Source organism: Lissotriton helveticus, chromosome 8 (genome assembly GCF_964261635.1).
Source record: "Lissotriton helveticus chromosome 8, aLisHel1.1, whole genome shotgun sequence".
In the NCBI taxonomy this organism is placed as follows: Eukaryota; Metazoa; Chordata; class Amphibia; order Caudata; family Salamandridae; genus Lissotriton; species Lissotriton helveticus.
In genome coordinates, this window is record NC_136069.1 from 1,180,505,909 (window position 1) to 1,180,520,127 (window position 14,219).

Genomic DNA, 14,219 nt, shown 5'->3' on the forward strand with positions numbered 1-14,219 from the left:
TGTCCAATGTCCCGCAGCATCTATGGGCGCAAGGTCCGACTGATGTCGGCTATATGCAAATCACACCCCATCGTGTGACTCTCAAGCCAGGTGTAGTGTTACCACGGATCAGACAGTACAGATTGCCACCTGAGGCTGTAGCAGCCTTATCCAAAATTATTGACGAGCTCATCGCTCAAGGAGTAGTTGTAGAAACTGACTCCAATGTATGCAATTCTCCGATCATTCCCGTCATGAAACGTACTGATCCAAATGCACCCCCAGTATATCGATTAGTGATTGACCTACGAGAGCTTAATAAATGTATTATTCCTCAGTACCCAGTTGTCCCAGACATCTCTTCCCTATTGACAGCCATCGATTCAGAAGCCACGTTCTTTACTGTAATCGACCTCAAGAACGCATTTTTCAGTGTCCCTATTCATCCAGACAGCCAATTCCTTTTCGGATTTTGTTTAAATGGAAGGAGCTATATGTTCACACGAGCTCCTCAAGGTTTCACAGAAAGTCCTAGTATTTACAGTCAAGCACTCAAGAGACAACTAGACAACATTCACATGCCAACTGACACTGCCCTGCTCCAGTATGTCGATGACCTCCTGATCACAGCCCGTTCTGAACGTGCTTGCGAGCGAGCATCCCTTACAGTTCTGTATTTCCTAGCCGAGATGGGGCACAAGGTGTCCCCTTCTAAGCTTCAATTCTGTGTCCAGCAAGTGATCTACTTAGGACACTTACTGTCCAAGAGGGGTAGGCAGTTGACACCAGACCGTATCCAGTTAATAGCGAGTCTTCCTCAGCCCAAGACCCAGAAGGAGGTACGTGCCTTTATCGGCCTCACTTCTTATTGCAGACAATGGATTCCTCAGTATGCATTTCTAGCCAAGCCACTGATACAGTTAACGACACAGGAGGCAGCCGTATCGACTGTCCTCCCTTGGTCATCTGAACATACACTTAGTTTCAATGAGTTAAAGAAAGCCCTATGTCAAGCTCCAGTTCTAGCTACACCGAACTACAGTAAGCCTTTTACACTTTTCGTCACAGAACGTGAAGGTACAGCATTATCTGTTCTCACACAAGATCAAGCAGGACAGTACAAGCCTTGTGCTTATTTTTCGAGCACATTAGATCCTGTAGCCCAGGCTCTGCCTGCGTGCCTCAAGTCAGTTGCAGCCACAGCCCTAGCTATCAGACAAAGTGATTCCATAGTGTTAGGACACTCCCTGACAGTACAAGTTCCACACTCCGTGGAAGTTCTTTTAAACCGAACACAAACTCAGCACTTGACAATTGCACGTTTAACAGGTTATGAATTGACACTGTTTCAGCCACACATAGAAATCAGACGCTGCAACATCCTGAACCCTGCTACACTGTTACCATCAGTTACTTTAAGTCCGGACACACACGACTGTGTGGAAATAGTTAACATTACGACAAAGCCAAGACAAGATCTGACAGATATTCCGTTACCAGATCCCGACCTGACACTTTATGTGGATGGTTCATGTATGAGAACTAATACAGGAGAACTAGTCGCCGCGTATGCAGTGACTACTGACACTGAAGTTATTGAGACACACCGTATTGACACCCTGTCCGCTCAAGCAGCAGAGCTAGTTGCTCTGACTCAAGCCTGCATACACGCCAAGAACCTGAAAGTTAATGTTTACACAGATTCGCGCTACGCATTTGGAGTTGTACACGACTTCGGAGTGCTCTGGCAAGAGAGAGGTTTCATGACTTCTCATGGAACCAAGATTCAGCATGGTCTCCTTATTCAAGCTCTGTTAGATGCCATACATTTACCGACATCCATTGCTATCATGAAATGCAAAGCACACACGAAAGTTACTGACATTATTTCCCAGGGTAATGATCTAGCAGATCGCACAGCCAAGCTTACAGCTCAGACACCAGACATTCCAGTAAATAAGACACCGACACACACTCCAGATCCGACTACATGTATGACAGTTAAGGACCCTACTCAAGATGTCATAGATATCCAGTTACATGCTACTCCCGAAGAAATCAAGAAATGGTCCGAACAAGGAGGGGTCCAGACAGATCAGGGATGGTTAACGAAAGGAAAAGCCACTTGGTTTCTCCCCGACTCTATGGTTCAAGTCATTATTAATACCGCACATAGTCCAGCACATTTAGGAGAAAAAGCTATGTTAGACAGTATCCAGAACCTTTGGTTCAACAAGCATTTACGAGCTGCAGCCAAGCAGAAAGTCCGTACCTGTATGATATGTTGTCAGTTTAATCCAGGTAAAAGTGTCCCGGTGGAACAAGGTGGATTCCAGCCCCCTGACCACCCTTTTGAAGTCCTCCAGATGGATTATATTCAGATGGAGCGATGTCGAGGTTTCAAGTATGTCCTTGTAGTTGTATGCGCTTTGTCCAGGTGGACAGAAGCATATCCAGTCCCAGATTACACAGCCGCGACCACTGCCAAGCAGTTGGTTCGTGAGTTCTTCCCCCGTTATGGACTCCCTAGAGTCGTATATTCTGACAACGGCCAGCCATTCTCCTCAGAGTTAATGAAACATGTTTCCCTTTTGTTAGGGTACCAGTGGAAGTTCCATTGTGTACGCCACCCTGAAGCAGCAGGTCTCGTAGAGAGACATAACCAGACCCTGAAAATCCGCATCGCCAAAGTATGTAAAGAGAAAGGTGTAGACTGGCTAGTAGCTCTGCCAGTTGCTTTGTTCTATATGCGCATGGTCGCACATTCCAGATCAGGTCTGTCCCCGTATGAGGTCGTATTCGGCCGCCCCCCTAACATGTGGGGTACACCCAGACCCCGAAGTATTACCGATGTTTCAAGTAATATGTTGACAGATTACCTAGCTTCCTTGATGTCTGCCCTCAACTCTTGTCGTTCACAGGTTGCCGCCGCATTTCCAGACAACACCGAGGTGGCACCGCATGAAATCGTTCCAGGATCCATGGTCCTTGTCCGGAATTTTGACCGCTCAAGTCCGCTGGAGCCTCGCTGGAAGGAACCCCGACAGGTCCTCCTCACCACCCGTACAGCCGTGAAGTTGGAGGGACGCAAAGGCTGGGTGCACCTTTCGCACATAAAGAAGTTTTATGGACTGAAACCAGTCTCAAAGAACATTTCCCAGGATTCAAAGGACTGCCAAAGTATTATTTTTAAGGACTGTCCCGCAAAAGACATTGCTACGAACCCTTCCCCGTTAGAGAAAACTCCGCAACAGGAGTATAAGTTGAAACTCCGGTCTAGTAAAATAAGTCAGCCAGTTTGATTGTCTAAGTCCTCCCCTAGGTGAAACGGTTAGACTGTTTCTGACATGTATAAAATAGACCCCCATAGTGAGAGAGTTAGTCAAAACTCAATCCGATGTATCGTTTTTCTATGTTTCATATTATTTCTCAGTATTATGATTTCCTGCACCAGTTATGCATTTTATCTGTATTTTTCAGTTTCTCATGTAAATAAGTCTGCTGATGCTACAATAGAACACACGTTTAGTGATCTGCCTCCTCATGAACTCTCTTACCGCCTCGCTATGCGAAATAATTCTTTCATCCGCATGTTACATTATTCACACCAGACCAGCAATGCCACAAATTGTTGGGTGTGTGGTCGACTCCCCCCTTTCCAGACACCGAAGGGAGTTCTGCCACTTTTTCCTTATCCTTTTTCACATAATGGTTCGTGTGGAGCATGGTCCACGTTAACGTCATCCTCAACAGATATGTCTTTTCTTAACAGTACATGTTTTCCAGACAAGCAAGGTCTCCCCCACAGAACAGGGTTAGATCTAGAAAATGAAGTGTATAATTTAGGTAATTATTCTTCGAATTTCATGGTCCTGAATGTTCAGTCTGATACTACTCCAGACTTACCTGCTATTTCAGTACTACCAGTCAAAGGCGAATTATGTGTCCGAAATAATGGTTCCGTACATGTAGGACATAGTGATTGTACTACTATTGTCAAGTATAGTGACAGTGGGAAATCTATTTTCAAAGCTTCACGTCATTCTTATTTTATTTGTGGTCAGACCGCATATGTTCGTCTGCCCCTCGATTGGGAGGGAACCTGTTACATTGCCTTCCTACTGCCACCAGTTTTCCTAGCCCCACCTGATTATCATAGAAACACACATCTAGTACACATTAGACATAGAAGGGAGATCGAGTCCCCAATTGTCGATTATACTGAAACTGCTCTAGAACAGTATACAGATTTCAATAGAGGTTTCTTCTTCTTTATAGGACCTATCCAGAATAGTAAGTTAATCCGTAGGTTAACAAGAACCCTTGAAGTAGTAGTCAATGAGACTGCCTCTGCTCTAGGTAACTTAACCGAAGAGCAATCTGCTATGAGATTTGTCGTTTTACAGAATCGTCTCGTCCTTGACGTCATATTGGCCGATAGGGGCGGGGCCTGTAGAGTCATCGGATCTAGTTGCTGCATTTTCATTCCAAATAACGCGCCGTCTGTTTATTCAGCTATAACCAGACTCCATAAAATTGCCCATCTGTTACACCAAGATCCAGGCACCTGGACATGGTCCGGTTGGTTCTGGAATATAATTTCCGCTTGGGGATGGAAAGTCTTGTCTTTTCTAGGTATTGCAGTAGCGATCATATTCAGCTGCTGCCTCTGTATACAATGTGGCCCTGCGATTTGCGGCATTTGTGCTACCTCCTGTATTCCTAGTCCCAAGCCCCGTTCTAGATCCCGTTCCAGGATAATTCGAGACGAACAAATGATACTGTATGAAATGATAGATGGTATCATGAATATTGATGTTTCCTGATGGAAACGTAGTGACAAGGAGGGAATGTGGAAAAGTAAATTTTGCCATGTTCTGTGTCCCTACGTGTCATCCATCATATGTTATATGTGCATGATTAAATATGCATATGTATTCCCTATGTTTGATTTAAAGACGCAATTATAGTTGTGTCCACCTTTAGTATGTCAGTTTCCAGTTCTCGTGAATACTACGAATATCAGGCCTATGTAAAGCTACGTTGCCACGTTTCTCAGTGTGCACGTTGTTCCATTGTAAAGTCCTCGTTTCTAGGCCTCAAAAGGGCCTGGACACCAGATTCAGCTCCTGTCTCCTGAAGCCCTCGCTGAGGAGTGATACAGCCCCCACCTGTATCCTCGACCCTTCACTTACTTCCTGCCTCGCAGTGCCCGGTTCAGCCTGGCTCTGCCTCTGAGTCTGCCAAGAGTATGTTATGATTCTAGCTATCAGTCCAGCCCTCCTTCTCTGCATTCCTAAAGCTACTGAATCGCATCAATAGTTTCCGTCATTGTCTAGCCTTTACGTCTCCATGTAAGAGAAATACTGCATTTAATGGTCATTTAATATTCTTCATCACGCACTACATGTAGAATAATGCATGCTCCAGTCTTAGTGTCTGTTAGCCTCTCCCCTCCTGACTTCTAGTTTATATCAACATGTTCTCTAAACATCAGATACTAGATACTGCTTAGGTACATGTCGCCCTGACTCTCCAGACTTCAGTCTCTGCTCCTAGCACAGAGTTTGTAGCCCCCAGCTTCTCCTAGTAACACGTCATTGCCAAGTTTGCGCGCACCATCAGGTCAGAGGTCCCGGCTCCTTAGGTAGCCCCCTCCATGTTTCCGCCCCATTCATGACATATTCTGTTACGTTTGCATCACATGTCTATGTATACGCCTCTGTTACACCTACTTTCACCCTTATCTTTCGCGACTGCTATTAACCACACCCACTGCTCCGCCTATCCTATGTACTGTAATGCAACTGTTTTAGTATATATGATCGTGTATTGTTATTAAATGTGAGCGTGCTCATCCCAGATCCAGCCCCAGCAGCTGCTGGGCCCTGCCATCCTATTCCTCTGCAGGTTGTCCCGCTCCTGTCCTTTATGCTGTAATAAACCTGCAAAACTCCTACTACCTCGAATCTTGACTCTTATTTATTGAGCTACCTGTTATTCATTTATTCATTAAAAAATAGATCCGGTATTATTTATTTATATACCACAGTGCCATGAAACTAGGGCCCTGAAAGGGGATGACCCTGACCCTAACCCTAGATATCGGTTCGCAGAACGGGGAGGATGGGTGGGTTGGTAAGGAATCTATCACTAACTAATGTCTCTTACAGATATATCGTTACACAAGTAGTAACTTCTGCATCTGAAAGAGACATGTTAGTGATAGATTCCTTACCTTAGAATAGATACCCCAGCAATACCAACCCCGGTGGTGGGTCTGCGAACCAATAATCACACCAGAAAGTCCTGGAGGACGGAACGGCCAAAGAAGCCATCCCTCCGGACTTGGCTGTCCAGGCAGTAGTGTCTTGCAAACGTGTGCAGCGAGGCCCACGTAGCTGCCTGACAAATGTCCTGCAAGGGGACTCCCCGGCCCAGGGCAGTAGTAGTCGCCGTGGCCCGAGTGGAATGGGCCCTCAGCCCAACAGGAGGTTCCTTTTTATCCAAGGAGTAGCATGCCTGGATGCACAACACGATCCACGAAGAGATGGTGCGTTTGTGCACCGCCCGTCCCTTCTTAGCGCCCACGTAACCAACAAAGAGTTGGTCATCCACCCGGAACTGGCGTGTGCGATCCAGATAGAATGAGAGCGCACGTTTTGGGTCCAGACGGTGGAGCCTCTCTTCCTCTTTCGAGGGATGCGGAGGCGGAAAGAAGGTGGGCAAGGTGATGGACTGCCCGATGTGGAAGGCTGTGACTACCTTGGGCAGGAAAGAGGGTCTTGTCCGCAACACAACCTTGTCCGGATGGACAGAAAGGAATAGAGGTTTGGAAGAAAAAGTCTGGAGCTCACTCACTCTCCTGGCAGAGGTGATGGCAACCAGGAAAGCAGTCTTCAGAGTAAGAAGACGGAGAGGACAGTTATGAAGTGGCTCCAAGGGAGCGCACATCAGATAAGTAAGTACAAGGTTCAAGTCCCACTGGGGCATCACGAATGGAACAGGAGGGAACATGTGTGTGATGCCCTTCAAAAACCTATTTACAATTGGGGACTTGAACAAAGATGGCTGATCAGGTAGCCTTAAGAAGGTGGAAAGGGCAGAAAGGTAGCCCTTGATAGTGCCCAGAGCAGAGCCCTGCTGGGCAAGAGAAAGAAGGAAGAGGAGAACCTCAGAAAGGGGGGCAGAGAGTGGATCCACAGCCTTTGCTGTGCACCATGCCACAAATCTGTTCCACCTGCAGGCGTATACCGACTTTGTGGAGGGACGCCTGGCTGCCAGAATGACATTACAGACTTCAGGAGGCAAGTCAAATGGCCTCAACTGTCGCCCCTCAATCTCCAAGCTTGTAGGTGGAGACTGGACAGGTTCGGGTGGAGGATCGTCCCCTGCTGCTGCGACAGAAGGTCCTCCCGAAGAGGTAGACGTATCGGGGGATCAACAGACATGCTGAGTAGCTCTGGATACCAATATCTTCGTGTCCAGTCCGGAGCCACGAGGATAACCTGGGCCTGGTCGCGCCTGATCTTCTTCAGCACTCTGGGCAGAAGAACTATAGGCGGAAAGGCGTACAATAGAACGCAACTCCACTCGCGACGAAAAGCGTCTCCGAGCGAGTGCCGCCTTGCAAATTCCAACGCGCAGAACTGATGACATGGCGCGTTCTCTTCTGTGGCGAAAAGATCTAACCAAGGCTCTCCCCACTGCTGAAAGAGGCCTTGCGCCACGTCCGAGTTCAGACGCCAATCGTGATCCATCATGCACTGACGGCTGAGTTCGTCCTCCCTGGCGTTCAGAGAACCTGCCAGGTGTTAACCCACCAGGGTCACGCCCTGATGTTCCAGCCATTGCCAGAGGCGCAGAGCCTCCTGGCATAGGGACAACGACCCCACCCCGCCCTGTTCCTTACAGTACCACATGGCGGTGGTGGTGTCCGTGAACACCTGCACTACACTCCCCCTGACAGAGGGGAGGAAAGCCTTCAGTGCAAGCCGGATCGCCCGCAGCTCCAGAAGGTTGATGTGGAGCTGGGACTCCGCCGGTGACCAGAGGCCTCTGATCTCCGCCTCTCCCATGTGGCCCCCCCAGCCCTGGAGGGACGCGTCCGTCACAACTACGTGCTCCGGTTGGGGTAGGGAGAGGGATCTGCCGCTGACCCAATCGTGGTCCGTGAGCCACCACTGCAACTGTCTGGCAGTGCCCTCCGAGATCAAGACATGGTCGGACAAGTTGCCCTGATGCTGGGCCCACTGAAACTTCAGGTCACACTGCAGAGCCCGCATCCGCCACCGGGCGTGATGACCAGAAGAATGCAGGAGGCCATCAGCCCCAGAAGCCGCAGCGCCAACCTGACCGAGACTCGGGATAAAGGCTGAAAGATCGGAATCAGAGCCTGAATATCCCGAACCCGCTGTTCGGGAGGATAAATCCACAACTGCGCAGAGTCTAGAACCGCTCCGATGAAGAGGAGCTTCTGAGAGGGACACAGGTGTGACTTCGGAACATTGATGGAGAACCCCAGCAGGTGCAGGAGGTCGGCCGTAGTCTGGAGGTGGCTGACGACTGTCTGGGGCGAGCCCGCCTTCAACAACCAGTCGTCGAGGTAGGGGGAGACTGAAACCCCTAACCTGCGCAGATGATCTGGGACCACCGCCATCACTTTCGTGAACACCCGTGGGGCGCTGGTAAGGCCGAAGGAGAGCACGGTAAACTGAAAGTGCTCGTGGCCTACCGTGAACCGCAGGTAACGCCGGTGGGCCGGCAGGACGGGGATGTGAAAATAAGCGTCCTGCAAGTCCAACGCTACCATCCAGTCTCCAGGGTCTAGGGCAGCTAAGACCTGAGCCAATGTCAGCATCTTGAACTTCTCCTTCCGGAGGAAGCCGTTGACGTTCAGTAGGTCCAAGATAGGGCGTAGGCCCCCTTTGCCCTTCTTGGGTACCAGAAAGTAGTGGGAGTAACAACCACACCCTACTTCTGGCCCAGGAACGCGCTCGATGGCCCCCATGGCCAAGAGGGCTGTAACTTCCTCTTGTAGAAGTATCAAGTGATCCCCCGACACGTGGTGGTACTGCGGTGGCATGGCTGGAGTGGACGCCTCGAAGGGGAGGGAGTAGCCCCTTCGGACGATTTGCAGCACCCACCTGTCCGAAGTGACAGTGCGCCAGTGGTGGTGGTGATGGCGAACCATGCCCCCCACTGGCATCACATGGGCCTGAAAGCACGGACTAGGAGGGTTTTGAGGCGGATGCTGCAGGGGTAGGTGTGGACTGGCCTCGCGGTAGTCCCCGACCGCCTCCACGGCTGTTTCCACGTCCACCACCGCACTGGATGGTAGTCTGCTGCACGTGGCTGGCAGGACATGTGGGGGCACCCCTTCCTTGGCATCGAAAGGGGTGAAGGGCAGCCGTTTGCTGGCGCGGGGTCAAGAGGCCCAAGGACTTGGCCGTAGCCCTGGAGTCCTTAAAGCGCTCAAGCGCATGGTCTGCCTTGTCGCCAAAGAGGCGACGGCAATCGAACGGCATGTCCATAAAGGTGTTTTGGACATTGGCCAAGAAATTGGCGGACCTCAACCAGGCGTGACGACGAATCGCCACCGTCGTTGCCATCGCTCTGCCTAGAGAGTCGGTAGTGTCCAGCCCACACCGGATAGAATAACGTGCCGCATCTCGGCCCTCCACAAGGGCCTGGCCGAGTTTAGCCCATACCTCCATCGGGCATTCTGGCAGCACGGCCGTGACCGTGTCCCACAGAGAATGGGTGTAGCGGCCCAAGAGGCACGCGGTATTGACTGACCGCAATCCCAAACTCAGGGAGGAGAATACCTTTTTCCCGTAATTCTCGTACCTCTTGGATTCCCGGTCGAGGGGAGCCGACGGGAATGCGGTCTGGGAATTGGAGGCCTGTATAACCAGGCTCTCAGGGGTGGGATGGGTAGACAGAAAGCAAGGGTCACCAGGAGCCGGGCAGTGGCGTCTGGCCACGTTCCTATCCACAGGCTGCCCTGTGGCGGGCCTGGACCAAGTGCCCAAAAGAACGTCTGACAAGGCCTCCTTAGACGGCAGCAGACGCTCGGCCGAGTTTGACTGCGGTTTAAGGACCTCAGTGAGGAGGTTAGTCCTCACGGCCGCGACGGGGAGCTCAAGGCCCAGGGCCTTGGCTGCCCTCATCAACACCACGCTATAAGCAGCCCCCTCCTCCGTAGCCACGCTAGGAGGGGAGACAAAACCAGTGTCGGGCGAAGTGTCCAGACCACTGGCATCCTCAAGCTCTCCTGTCCAGTCCACAGAAGACTGACACTCACGTGCCAGAGGGTCCTCAGACCCCTCCCAATCCTCCTCATCACACACCGCCTGATACTCAGGCTCAAAAGATGGGGACGGGTCATAGAAATAAAATTCTCCCATCGGCGTCTAGAGCGGCGCCGTGCCAGAGCCGGACCCGAATCGAGGGCAGGATCAGGGACGACGTCGTCCTGGGACAGCGCCGGGGGCGACACCCGTGGGGCCGACGCTGGCGAGCTCGTGAGGTCGACCGGCGGCGACAAGGATCCGGAACCGGACCCAGAGGGCCCCTGCGGCGTCGGGACCAAAGTCGCAGACGGCGTCGGGGCCGAAGCACCCGGCCCGCGTGGGGATCTAGTCGGAGCCGCTTGGCCCGAAGGTGCAGCGGAACCCGACGGAGGGGCGAGTGACCTCATGGCCATGAGGAAGTCTGCAATCTCCCTCGGCGTCGCGTCCTGCCCAGGGACCGGCGGGTGTGGAGCAGGCCGCGACACCTGCGGCTCCAGCGAAGCCGCGTGGGCGGTGTCGCCCAAACCCCTGGTCGGGGGGAGTCAGAAGAGCGATGATGCCTCTTCGACTTCTTGTGCCTCTTACCCGAGTACTTCGAGCCCGAAGACCGATGACGACTCCCGGAACTGTGGTGGCTCCGGCCCCGCAACCGGTCCCTCGACCCCCTTTCGGACCGGGACCTCGAGCGGCACGGGGCAGACTGCCGAAGCTCAAGTCGCTTACGGGACCATTCCCGTCTAGCCTTAGACGTCAGGTCCTGGTAGTCGGAGCAGGACTTGTCGTCGTGGTCCAGGCCTAAACAGTGCAGGCACCGGCGATGGGGGTCGGTAACCGACATCAGTCGGTTGCAGTCGGCACAGGGCTTGAACCCGGGCATCCCTACCGGCACCGTCTGAGTCGAATAGACTTCGAAAATAGATCAAAAAGGATCTCAAAAGGTTAGTCAAAAAGTGACTAGGGTACAACTTTTTCCAGATCTGTGCTAGCTGGCGCGGAAAAAAGAACGGACGTCAGCATGCGGAGGCGGCGTCTAAGTACTCCGACGACGTCATCACGGCGCCGACGACGGACACGGAGCCGCGGACGACGCCTACCGACGCGCATGGGTACTGCTACGCAAAAAAATTCCGGATCCAGTCTGACGCCTGGGGATATTCTAAGGTAAGGAATCTATCACTAACGTGTCTCTTTCAGATGATACAGAATAAAAACAATCATCTGGAAGTCTGCCTATACAGGAAACCAACTAAGGGACACACACTGTTGGAATATAACAGCTTTCACCCTCGGGCCTTAAAGGATGAACTTCCCTTTGGGCAGTTTCTAAGAGAAAGAAGAAACTGCACGAATAAAGAAAATTTCTTCAAGGAATCTTGAGTGCCAAATTGCGAGACAGAGGATATCCTAAAAGACTGAAAAACCTCCATGAAGAAAGCGTAGTACAGTCTGCGGGAAGAAATATTAAAAAGAAATGTCAAAACACATATGCAAAGAAATATCTGCATCACCACATATTGTCCGCACAGCACACGGACAGTCAAGACCATCAAGCGACTTTGCCCACTCTCAATACACTTGATAGAGGCCAAGAACTGCCAATGTTCTCATATAGAAAAGGCAAAAATATAAGGGACCACCTTGTACACTTAGACACTAGCATTCTCAAACCTATAACTATCAATGAAATTTGGTCACTACCATTGATCACGTGTACGTGTGGTAATTGTATAGCTTGCAAGTATACATCAAATACCAAGCTCTTTACCCACGGTAACATCAAATAGACATTGAATGATCATACTAATTGTGCCACTCCCAATGTCTTTTATTGCATTTGGTGCCCCCTGTGACTTCATCTATACAGGGCAGACAGTGCAACCGGGTAAAGCACGTATCAGCCAACACAGAAGCAGAATACGCTGCTTAGTTGAGCACGCAAGACTGGTCCAAAATTATAAAGACAAATTCCACACTGCAGAAGAGATACGTTGGTAGGTCATTGAAAAAGCTAAGACCCCACAGAGAGGTGGTAACGTCACTGATCTTACAAATCCTAGTGTAAATGGATCGAGAAATGCGATTCGATCCGATTGTACTGTTCAGTTGTTAAGCCAAACCCATCAATCAGTGTATTCTTCAGGACTTGGTAATTGTTAGCATCCTCAGCTCTAGTAGTGAGGAGCTTATCTCTACCTTTACCTTCAAAGAAGAGCCACAATATAGCTGCCCACTGACTCTGGGGGATGCACTGGACAGTGCAGGCCCTCTCCAAAGCAGTCATCCATTTGTGGATGTCATCCCCTTGTTTAAAGGGGGGGCACTATCTTACTCAGGTGTCTAGTATCAAAACTCCTGTCTTTATCCTTAGGGATATTGCTGCCACCAGTGGGGACTACCCCACTCAACTGTTGCTCTCTAGCAAAGGCAAGCTTCTCCTTGGCGAGGGCAAGTTCGTCCCTCTGGATCCTCAGATTAGCCTGTTTCATCCTTGCTTCATGCTCTCTCCTCTTAGGGGAAGTCATTCTCCTCTGGGGAGAAGTCATTCTCCTCTGGGAAGAGGCATGAGAGTGCACAGATCTATTGGAGTCCCTAGAATGAGACCTATCTCTTCTAACTCCAAAGTTAGGCCAGCTTAGGGTCAGTACTGGGGGTCCCCCAGATCCTTCCCTATGTAGGTCTAAGTTGGCCCTAGTAAGTCTGCTGACTAGCTCAGGACCTTTGTCTGCCTCATCCCCAGAAAGATCCTCTTCATCCTCCTCCTCCTCTACTTCCTCAGTTTCAGGGAGGTCAGGATCACCAAGGGTACCTTCTAAGGCTGGCATGCTCCCATCTGTATGAGAAGCTTTTCTAGCATCATATGTCTCTAAGAGACCTAACAGAAAAGGAGTGGTAGGGTTAGAACCCTGTTTCAATTTCCTGGAGGTACACAATTGTCTCATCTCCTGGAAACTGAGAGCTGCATATCTGGAAAGGACCTGTGGAGGGTCACTAACCACTAGGGGAGTCTCTGAAGACTCTCCATGGGTAGACATGCTTTCTAGTGAGGTGTAAGTGATGCACCTACCTACACTATGGGTTTTCCTACTGATTCCTTGCTAAGAGTTGTAGTCAGGGTGTGCTAGGCCCTTTCTACTACAACAGCTGGTTCAGTAGAACTCAGAGTATTTCTAAGCTTGTTATATGTACCTATGGTACCTTATGTGATCTTTCAAATGATATCTCAAGATTATATTTGGTAAAAACAACAGCAAGCTCAAATCCCAACCGCTGCACACCAATGTGAGAAGTTGGCCTGATATATGATGTTCACTAGTTCTAGTGACCACCTTGTATCAGTCCAAACAACCCTTATGGTGATTGGTTGTAAGTCAACCTTATAGACCAGCTATCCGAATGGTAGCATGGACAAAGCAGTCTTAGGCTAAACTCTTTTGGCATGTGAAGCCAGCTGTTTTACCACAATATAACCCCTTGAATACCAGATGAAAGGACACCACACAGGTTGTTATGAAAATAAACAATATATTTATTAATAACAACACCTCTGAACTCTTTATGAGATCAGAGGGCTAAGCACATGACAATACTGAGAAGGAAATACGAGTTAGCACAATATTTACACGTGTGCCTTAGAGGCACGACAAACCATATCCTACAAACAATGGAATGCGAGGAAGGAAAGTACTGTAAGGAGATCCAGAGGCTGGAGGATCGCTGGGACTACGCTACGAACTAGGTAAGTAAGGAGCAGGAGGCCCACGGGACTCACGTGCAGAGTGGAAACTCTCACGCGGGATGCGTACCAACGTCTATGGAGACTACAGTTTACAAAGTTACGGATTCCGGACGAACCCGGCTGGATGGAGGGAAAACAACAGTGGACCTGGACACTAGGATAGTGGACACTGACTTCAGCACCTAGAAGCTTTAGTTACCTAACCCACA